Source organism: Carlito syrichta, unplaced genomic scaffold, assembly GCF_000164805.1.
Source record: "Carlito syrichta isolate Samal-C Ts95f unplaced genomic scaffold, Tarsius_syrichta-2.0.1 Scaffold289251, whole genome shotgun sequence".
Classification (NCBI taxonomy): domain Eukaryota; kingdom Metazoa; phylum Chordata; class Mammalia; order Primates; family Tarsiidae; genus Carlito; species Carlito syrichta.
In genome coordinates this window covers 27,753-38,511 of record NW_007233347.1, presented here as the reverse complement: position 1 = coordinate 38,511, position 10,759 = coordinate 27,753, and positions in this window count along the sequence as shown.

The following is a 10,759-nucleotide window of genomic DNA, read 5'->3' as shown; positions in this document are numbered from 1 at the left end:
TTTTCTTGTATTTCACAAATTGAGGACTTCTTTTATAATGAAACCTCCAATTTTCTATTGTGTCACTTAGAACCAGAATTTCCAGAATCCAGAATTTAGGTAAAGATAAAATAGCAATGAGCAAGATTTCATGATGTCAACTCTCTGTTAAATTAAAAGTCAGACAATTAAAAAAATGTTAACTACAAATCAAATGCATTAAACTCATATAGTTGACTACTTTGAAGTTGGCTGACAAAGTTCTATGCATTTGCTTGTCATTATAAATAACATACTTTTAGATTTACCTTTAGGATTTTTGCAGTAAGAAATAATCAGTAATTTTCTAAGTATCTGTGCTAGGCTCACAAAAGTGGAAAACTTACATTAGTCAGTCAGGCATGAAAGTTTTGAGCTTATAGAAACGGAGCTTTCTAAACCACCAGTTGGCTACTTCTTTGGAATGAATCTCTTTATAAGGTATAGAATATCTCTTGGCATTTAGATATGACAAAGAAATTCTACAGTTCAAAGATAGCAAGCGTTATCTGCATAATCAACGTTTGTATACCTAATCCTGAATTGTACCCCACATCTTTATAATTTTAAAAAAAGATAGCAACTGATATAATGGGAACAAGTATTTATTTTTTAAGGCTTTAAGATTTTCTTCTTGTGCATCTTTTGTGACATACATTATTTTGTCTCACAAGGAAAATGAGACAGATAGTTTGAGATTGACAGGTTAGGATCTCTTAAACCATACTTAGTAGCAATCTGATATAAGCAATTTGCTTGTTTAGAAGATAATACATTTACAATGAAATATAATTGTAATCTATACATTGCTAATAAAAAGTCTTACATTGTTTTAGTTCAAAAACTGAAACTCACATTGTTTCTGGAACATTATAAAAACTATATTTTGAAGAATGCAAAGATTTCTAGGTGGACTCATCCTGAGAGCAAGAAGCTTTTGAATGAAATTTGTGCTGGGCTCGGTGGCTCAGCCTGTAATCCCGCGCATTTGGGAGGCTGAGGTGAGTGGAATGCCTGAGCCCGCGGGTTCGAGACCCGCCTGGGCAGCAAGACTTCATCTCTACAACAAATCAAAAAGTCAGCCAGGCATGGTAGCGCATGCCTGTAATTCCGGCTACTCGGAAGGCTGAGGCGAAAGGATCGCCGGGGCCCAGCAGGCGAGGCTGCGGTGGCTAGGAGCGGCCACTGCACTCCAGTCTGGGCGACAGAGTGAGACTCCAACTCAAAAAAAAAAAAAAAGAAAAAGAAATTTGTAAGAGAGAAAAATGAATCAGAGGAGGACTGGCTGAAAAGAGAGTCAGTTTTGATGTGATTGCCCAGGGGTAGGCCTGGCTCGGGGGACATTGGTACTCCCAGAGCTCAAATGGCTTAGAAATTTTGCTCTGATTCACAAATTGGGTGATAGATGTAGAGACATCCTCTTTAAGCCAAGAAAGGTCAAAACCTATCCTCCCAGAGGCATCAGGGGTGGGAGGAGAAAGTTAGGCATGAATACATAACCTTACACACTTCTACCTTCATTAGAAATTAGTTTTTGTGTTCCTTTGGAATTCCAGGCCAATGCTGAGTGTTAGGGATAGAAAGACAAATGAAACAGAGATCTGTTCCTTGGAATGTACAGGCTAGATGGGGAAATGGAGAAATAACTCCATGTATATAGTATGAGGGAGGAGGATTTGTGACTTAGGTCAAGGCATCCCCATGCAGGTTACTCTGAGCAACCATTGGAGGATGAGGAGGAGGCAGCTGAGGAGAAAAGCGAAGGGAAGGATCTTTGTGAGTATGGAGCAGTTACTCTTCTGAAACGTGTTTGGGAACACACAAGTTGTATTTTCTGTCTTTTTAATTTTAAAGAATGGGCCTTGATATAGTAGTTCATGGTGTCTAACCTCAGTCGGGTCCTGAACTGCTTCACAGTTTTTCTCTTTTGCATCTCTTGTCAGTTCTTTTTCTCTTCCCTTTGATATTAGTTTCAAATTAACCTGTTTCTTTATTCTTGCTTCCACTACTACTCTCCTGACTCTCATCAGAAGGTCATACTTCCGTCTTAAAATGGAAGGGAAGCCTGCTGGCGACTTGATCTTGGATTTCCCAGACTCCAGAAAATAAAAAAAAAAAAAGGAAGAGAAGCAATTAGATGAAAATCCTCCCAGCTTTGGCCTGCTCTAGCCTGGTGGATGTTTCTCCATCTTCACTACTCCTTGTTCCACTGTGATCATCTTCTCTCAGTTGCAGGTTCAACCCTCACAATTCCTCCCTTCTCTTCAGAAAACTTCAGCCACTTATTCTCCTCTCAGCATCTAACCATTCTCACATCTTTCCCATCCTAAGATCCCAGACTTTGACAAGCACTGTCATACCTCCTACCTTCCTTTCTCAGACAGATTTCTTGTTAGAGTGTCCCCTCCCCAGCTCCCTGCTACTTGGCTCCACGCCATCCTCCCCACTCCTGCCTTCTGCTCTTGCTTCTCTTGCTGGTGTTACCTTCGGGTTCCTAAGTACAGGGAACACTTTTTAGGCTTGATCGCTTTTGTCCTCAACAGTTTTTCACGTTTTTATCATCCCCTTCCTTTTGGAACTCTCTCCTCTTGGTTAAGATGCCATACTCTCATTTTTCTCTGCATCTCCGTCCACTCAGTATTCGTCTCCTACCTGTTTTGACTTCTATAGACTCCTGATGAGCCCACGCAATCCTTCAGGGTAAGTGTTCTAAGTGCACCCCCATCTCACTCCCCACCTTCCCCTGGGAGATCTCATGACTGATATGCCCTCACCATCACCAACTTGCAGGTCCTTTTCTGAGCTCCAGACTCCCTGCTATAGGGAGGAATCCTTAGATACCTCAAGTGAACTGTGCTAAAATTTAACTCATCGTTATCTCCTTTCTCAGTTGCAGATCCAACTCTCTTGTACTCTCCTTTGTGGGATGGGGTAGTGCCTCTATCTGTTTACTAACGTTTCCTACACCCAATCCTTTGTAAAGTTTTATCACCCTCTCAGAAAGTCTCTGGTATCCTGTGACTTTGGTCCTGCCTGACACCGTCTCCATTGAGACAGGACTCATCATTGCTCACTGATAATTACTGCTGTTTCCTAAACTTGTCTCTTGTCGTCCTGTGTACTCTCTACTCTGATCAGATGTGTGTCACTTTGTAACCCCTCTGCTTAAACATCCTGAAATGGTTCCTTATCCCACTACAAGGTCCTCTGTAAGCTGTTCTACCTTCCTCTCCACACTCTCATCTAATTTCTTTCCTCTTATTCCATTCTTCAGGCATAATGACTTTCTTACACTTTCTCCAACTGGACACATTAAGCTACTGGTACTTGTTACTTCTCCTGCCAAGAAACAGAGACACCTTTCTCAATGGGTGACCCACCCCAGCCTCCATGGCTGTCTGCTCCTTCTTTTCAACACTCGGCTTTTATAACATCTTGCATGAGATCTTTCCTGACATCACTGCACACTTCCCTTTCCCATGAGACCCAAACCCATTCTTATGGTTTATCATGCTATGCTGTCATTGTGTGCTATTGTGTGGTTGTCCCTGTCCCACTAGACTGAAGGTTCTTGAGGACAGAAGCCAGAACTTCAACTTCAATGTCTTGCCTTCCTATGGTGGCACACACTGTGTATCTATAAATGTTTCCTTAATGAACACATTGTCTGCAGTGTGGCTTTTCATGGCGGGTGATAGGTCTCATTGAATGGCACCTTTTCTGTACCTTCAGACAAAAGATGAAGCTAATACAATACAAGACCGACACGTCCATCACTTTTGGGTTTGACAACTTCAGTTCTGGTGGTCTGGCCATTGATTGTGTTGTTATTCTGCAGCTAGCTCTCATCTGAGCCCCAGCTCCCAGCTGCATTCAAAAGGGTGGTGTTTCGTTGCTGTGGAAATGCTGCAGCATTTCACGGAAAGCAGCCGACATGCTAGGAAAATTGTTTTGCTATGCAAAGAAATATTTACTTCCAAATAAAATTTTTAAAAGGCAGTAGAATAATGTAGAATGCCTTTTAAACCATAAACCTCAGGGTGAAATAATTTTATTTATTTGTTTATTTCCATAAACGTGAGAAGACAAAAATAAAGGTCGTCCTCCTGTTTTCTCAGCACAGTGCTCCATCTGCCCAAGAATAAACTCTGTGGCAATAGGCATTCTACCTGCTCATTATTAAATCAACATTCAGAGTACCCCCCCACAGGGTTGGGCATATAGTGGTGCTCAACAAATATGTGCTAATCTCCTCCTTCTTCAGATAGGCTTGAATTACCTACTTGCAGAAAACTACAGATTTCTCATCCTGTTATCTAGAGTAATATACTTGGGAAGCCACCAAGTAGTTCATGCAGGAGCTGACTCATGGCCTTGGCTGTATAAGCAGAGGGTTTTATTTATTTATTTATTTATATTTAAAAAATTATTTTAAAGATATGGAGTAGAATTCAGGATTAGGTACACAGGTGGTCATCGTACAGCTAAGTCTAGCCCTCCCTTTGGTCTTTGCTTCTTCTGGATTGAGATCAAGTACCCTTATTTTAATTTAATTTTTATTTTTTTGAGTTGGAGTCTCACTCTGTCACCCAGGCTGAAATGTAGTGACATGCTCCCAGTCACCGCAGCCTTGACCTGCCAGGCTCAGGTGATCCTTCTGCCTTAGCCTTCCAAGTAGCTGGAACTACAGGCTCATGCCACCACACCCTGCTAATTTTTTCATTTATAGTAGAAACAAGGTCTTGCCAAGTTGCTGAGGCTGGTCTTGAATCCCTGGGCTCAGGCAATCCTCTTGTCTCCGCCTCCCAAAATGCTGGGATTACAGGCATAAGCCACCGCGCACAGCCAGGTACCCTTACTGATGTTGTGTTCCACTCCCCTCCCCTGGCAGTATCCCACTACTGCCAATCCCTTTCTTACAGTATTATGATAAATGTTCAGGGCCTACCTACGAGTGAGAACATGTGGTACTCATTTCTTTGTTTCTATGATAGATCACTCAGTATTATAGACTTATTTTATAGACTATTTTACAGCCCTTGACTTTAAAAGTAAGACAGAAGTTTTTAAGTTGCCTAATTATGATTTCTTAAGATTGCTGCGAAGTTCATAATTTTGTCCTTCTTTATGGCTGCATAATATTCCATTATGTATATGTACCACATTTTAAAAATCCAGTTCAGTTTTGATAGGTAGCATGGTTGTTTCCATGTTTTAGGCAGAGGGTATTAAATGTGCTTCCAAACTCATCTTCAACACATTTGGGAGACGCACTACAGATGATTCTGCTGTTCTCACAAATGCATTGGCATGTATCTACTCAGCAGATATTGAATTCCTCTTGGGTCTGGGTGGCTAGATGCTCCAGGTGCTGAGTACTCAGCAGTGATTGAAATGAGTCCCTGCTTTCATGGCTTTTACATCCTCTGTGTGTGGGTGTTTTGTGGAGTGAGGATGGGGGACAGTGATGAACAAACAAGCAAATACTAAATATGTCATTTGGTGACAAGTACAATGAAAAGTGAAACAAGGGAGAGCCCTGGGTGAGTGATGTGGGTTACACTCCTATTGTCCTCCCGGGGTATATCCAGGTTCAATTTGCCCTCTTTTGACAGTTAGAAAATATTCCCCAGAGGTTTTATTGTTTCAGCATGCATAGAGGAAGAGTGAGTTGACGTATCCAAAGGATATGAATGAAGTGCTGTGTCAGTTCAAATTCATTCAAATTCCTGAGGCATTCTAATCTTAAGAAATCATAATTAGGCAACTTAAAAACTTCTGTCTTTAAACATAGACCTTACTTTTAAAGTCAAGGGCATGTAAAATAGTCCTTCTTTCTTTAATAACTTGTGAAAATGCATGCTTATTAGTAAATTGCTAACATGCACTAGAAAATATCTAGTTATTTGAACCAAATCGAGATAGTTTAATATGCAAAGTATACCAAATGTTACTAATATAAAATGAAGTGCAAGGACTTAAAATAAATTATTTATATTCATATTAATAAAATTAATACTTATCTCTGTTGTACTTTAAAAGTTTACTGAATATTTTAATATCTATTGTCATTTTACCCTCAACAAACCTAGTAAAGTATATAATAATTTTGTTATTATTGCTTATTATTCTATTTCAGAGAAGAGTAACCTGAAGTCTACAACCCTTGAGTGACATGCCTATGGGCACACAGTTATTAGCTGATACTAGGTCTTTAAATGACTGTTCTTTTTACTATACCACAGTGGTTTACTTTGATATCAATACCAGATCTTATTTTGCCTTAAAACAGATGTGTATTGATTTTTAAGAAACAATTTAATTACCCACATATAAAAGTCATAGGCAGAAGCTGGTGATAAGAGCAAAATGCTAATATAACAAACTTCCAATTTTACTAAAAAGTGAAAAAAATCAATTTTCTTTACTATAATGGCTGAAAATAGTGTTTTACTTCTTAAGTAAAATATTGTGCTATTTGTTTTCAGGGAGAAAGATAGAATTAGTATGTATTTTTTTAAAAAAATCAAACTTAGAATTCAGGTCATCAAATATATATTGGGTTAAATATACATTGGGCTAAAATTATTTAATTTCACAAGTATCTAGTGAATGATTGTACTTAGTAATACCCAGTAGAAATGAGTTTACAGAGTATCCTGTGATGCCATATAACTAAATAAAAAATACCCTCTAGTTAACTAAATAAAAGAGACCAGAATGCTCTTTTATCTGGTACTTCTGTCCTTTTTAGGGCCAATGCTGACAATCACACTCTCTATAATCAGGCCTCAAATTCCTTTCTAAATTATCCTTTCATCCATCTTGTGGCCTGAAACACTGCCCCAGAAACACTCCCAGTTTTCTTGTTTCTGGGCTTTTGAGAGTGGCTTTGTATCCACCTAGAAAGCTGCCACTTTCTTGGCTTTGGATATCTAAATCCACATGTCTTCACATCCCAGCTCTATGCACTCTCCATCCTTTGAAGTCTCGATACACTTTGTCTCTGTTTCTTTTGTATCATCTTGCACTCTCAAGCTAGGGCTGCATATATTGAGGTTCAAGACCTGAATCTCTTGCTGGGCTGTGAACCTTCAAAGAGCAGGATCTGTCCCTGTTGGTCTTGGTTTCCCAGTGTCTAGTGCACTACCTTACATATAATAGGTGCTTGGTGCACATCTGGTTAATGAATATTGGATAAAGGTCAAGTTCTGCCCTTGAGGCACCATGCAATTTTTAAGATCATATGTAATATTTAAAAAATTGTCCTCACAGTTATATAATGTTTGAGTTTTTCAGTTGCTTTTCTAAACATCATTAATGTTATTGATAAATAATTTATTTTTTACTAATTTGTTATTAATTTTTAAAATTTTAATTATACATTATTGATGTATAAATAATATTTGGGGCTGACATCATAACAGGCATCTCCTCACAGAACATCTCATTCTATCACCAGAAAAACCCCTGGGCTAGGAAGGACAGATGTTTTTATTTCCACTTTGCAGGAAAACTATAAATTGAAGCCAATAGAGGTGAAGCAAGTTCTATGACTACACAGTTAACTTTTCAGAACCAGGATTACAAAGCAAGTCCCTCAATGCTTATGCTGAGTGTTAATAAAATATTGATTTTTATGATATTTGACTACTCTGAAGATTAGCAATCTATTTTTAATAATTTATAATCAACTACAACCAGAAAACTAACTAATATGAGCATTTTTTCCTAAACCATGGCAGGTAAGAAAGTGAGTGATCATTGTACACTGGAATAGTCATGATACGCATCAGCATTAAAGGAATTATGCATGAAACAAAATCAGGGCCACTGAAAGTTTCAAACTGGAAAAATAATTTAGTGATCTAAAATTTTAAATTATTAATTTAATGACTGATGAGAGGATAGAAAAATTAAAGTAACAAAATATCATAAATGACAAATTAAGGCTGCTTGAGAGAATTTCACTCTAAGAATAAGAGGAAAAAGGAATAAAAAGAAGCAGCAGATCTGATTTGCTTTTGCAAGTTTCTTTTCCCAAGAGTTATCATGTCACAAAGCAAGGTTAACAAATGAACTGAGAAGTGAATCAACATTGATCATTTTATATAATTCCTTTAAATACTCTTGGCTCTTTTTACCCAACAGTTTTCATCATACTTTTGAAAAGTAAAATCTTTTTAGTAACTCGCCATACTTCATGCATTAATTATATGAAAGATCATTTCTCCTTCACTTCCCTTTTCCTTTAGTATCAGTTCATTACACCTAAATAAGGTACTAGTCTTGCTATATGGCTGTATATCCTTTGATATAATTGCCTAAACTTCTGAGGTCAATTTGAACTTGAAAGAAACCTTAAAACTATGCTTAAAAAAGAAAGGAGGGAGGACAGGGATGTGGGAGTTCTAAGCACATTGCCCTAAGTCTGGATGAAAGAATAAAGCAACATTTATTACAATTTGGTGTTTAACCTGATAGTCCACATTTGCCCTCTCTGAACAATTGTAGGGAATAAATAGTTAATGCTCATTGTATTCAGCTCTGCAGTACACCCATATTTACCTTTATATCCAACATGAACTATTCTCCTGAAGCCAGAAACTATTCCCTGTAAGACCCATATGTGACAGAAATTTGCTTCCACTTAAAACTGCATTGAATTCAGTGCTTCAGAGTAATTCAAGGTGAATATTACACTTATGTCTCATTTAACAGAATGAGTCAGAAGCGTGATTTTTGTTGAGGATGACTTATTCATGGAAGTCGTGAGGTAGACAACTTAAAGGATAAAAGCTGCATTTTTCAGAATAATCTGGAGACTCATCAGTGGGAGAGAAGGGAGCTGCAAATGGAGTTCCTGCTCATATTGCACCTCAACCATGCTGGAACCAAAGCACAGCAAGGACACAGACCAGCACCCAAACCCGAGTGTGGGTGGACAGATATGGGGTCTTGAGGGAGCGAACCAAGGGCTTGAGTATTTAAAAATGAGGATGTCTCAGGTTGGTCCCCAACAGGGAGCTCAATATTGGGGTGACATAAAGGTCAGAAGTAAAGTTTTGGAAATCCAGGCTTTAAATATTTGGTTTTCTTGTCTGGAAATTTTGATTTATTCAAAAAAGTGTTATAACATTACCTGCAAAAATACAAACTACATCTATAGTTGACAATATTTATAAAATGTAATAGTCCCTGCAAATATCAGAGACTTCTTTCCCTTTGCTTTTGGAGATGTAAAGTTTTCTCAAGAATTACTTCAGGAAATCATAAGAATCCTAGTTTCTTCTTAAAGGAAGCAGCAAACTAATATCTCAAACAATATTGCGTTGATATGGATGTTATTTCTTGAAGAAATACAAAATGTCTCAGTTTTAGTGACTTATGTATTCATAACTTGAATTTCTCTTGTTTGTTTTAAGTAAATAAACCATTAAACTTTACTTCTTTTCTTATCATCTTGCACCATACGGCTATAAAATGGCAGCCCTCAAACTTCAGGTAGATGCATGCAATGACAGACTGATCAATGTGTATTGATAGCCACAAAAATTTTATCTTGGTATTCTTCCATTTAAATTTCAAAGAACTTTATAAATGTGTGAATTAAAAGTTTCAATAATCCTCTTGAAAAGATAAATGGGAAAAAGTCTAAGTCTTCTCAGATGCAAGCTCCTTGACGGCACAATTTTTACTACATGAAAAACTCAAGCTCACTAGGCATAGTACTATCTTTGAATGCCCAGTAATCATTTCTTGTTGTATCTAATTTAAAGGTAAAATATACATTTGTTTTTTTCTATGTGTCCTCAACCTGATAAAAACTTCCATTCTCATGGTTCTTTTATATTATTTGGTTACTTATCACTAAGAAAGGGGAAATCTAAAAGACTAATGAAATCTGTGAGATTAATAACCAGTAGCAGCTTAATTAATACTCTGCTATCGCCAAGGATATCTGTATTTTGAAAGAATTTGTAAGCTAGAAAATCTAGAGAAAATGCAGATATTCCTGGCAACACACAACCTCCCAAGATTGAAACAAAAAAATCGAAACCCTAAACAGACAAGAGCAATCCAAGAAATTGACTCAGTAATAAGAAACCTCCCATCAAAAAAAGTCCTGGATCAGATGATTTCTCAGCTGAAATCTACAAGACATACAAGGAAGACCTGATGCCAATCATATTTAAAGTATTCCAAGCCATTAAGAAGAATGAAATCCTCCCTACATCATTCTATGAAGCCAGTATCATTCCTTATACCCAGAAATGGCAAAGAGCCAACAAGGAAAGAAAACTTCAGGTCAATTTCCCTGATGAACATAGATGCTCACTGATTCTCAACAAGATACTAGCAAATTATAAGGATCATTAATCATGACCAGATGGGCTTCATTCCTGGGATGCAAGGCTGCTTTAACATACACAAATCAATAAATATAATATGCCACATAAACAGATATAATACCAGGAACTATATGATTATCTCAATAGACACAGAAAACGCATTTGATAAAATCCAACATTCTTTCTTAATAAAAACGCTGAAACACCAACAGCATTCCTCAAAACAATAAGAGGTCTATGACAAGCCTGCAGTCAATATCATACTCAAAGGGCAGAAACTCGATGGATTTCCTTTAAAAACTGGAATGAGACAAGGATGTCTACTCTCACCCCTCTTATTTATTTAACATAGTACTGGAAGTCCTACACAGAGAAATCAGGCAGGAGAA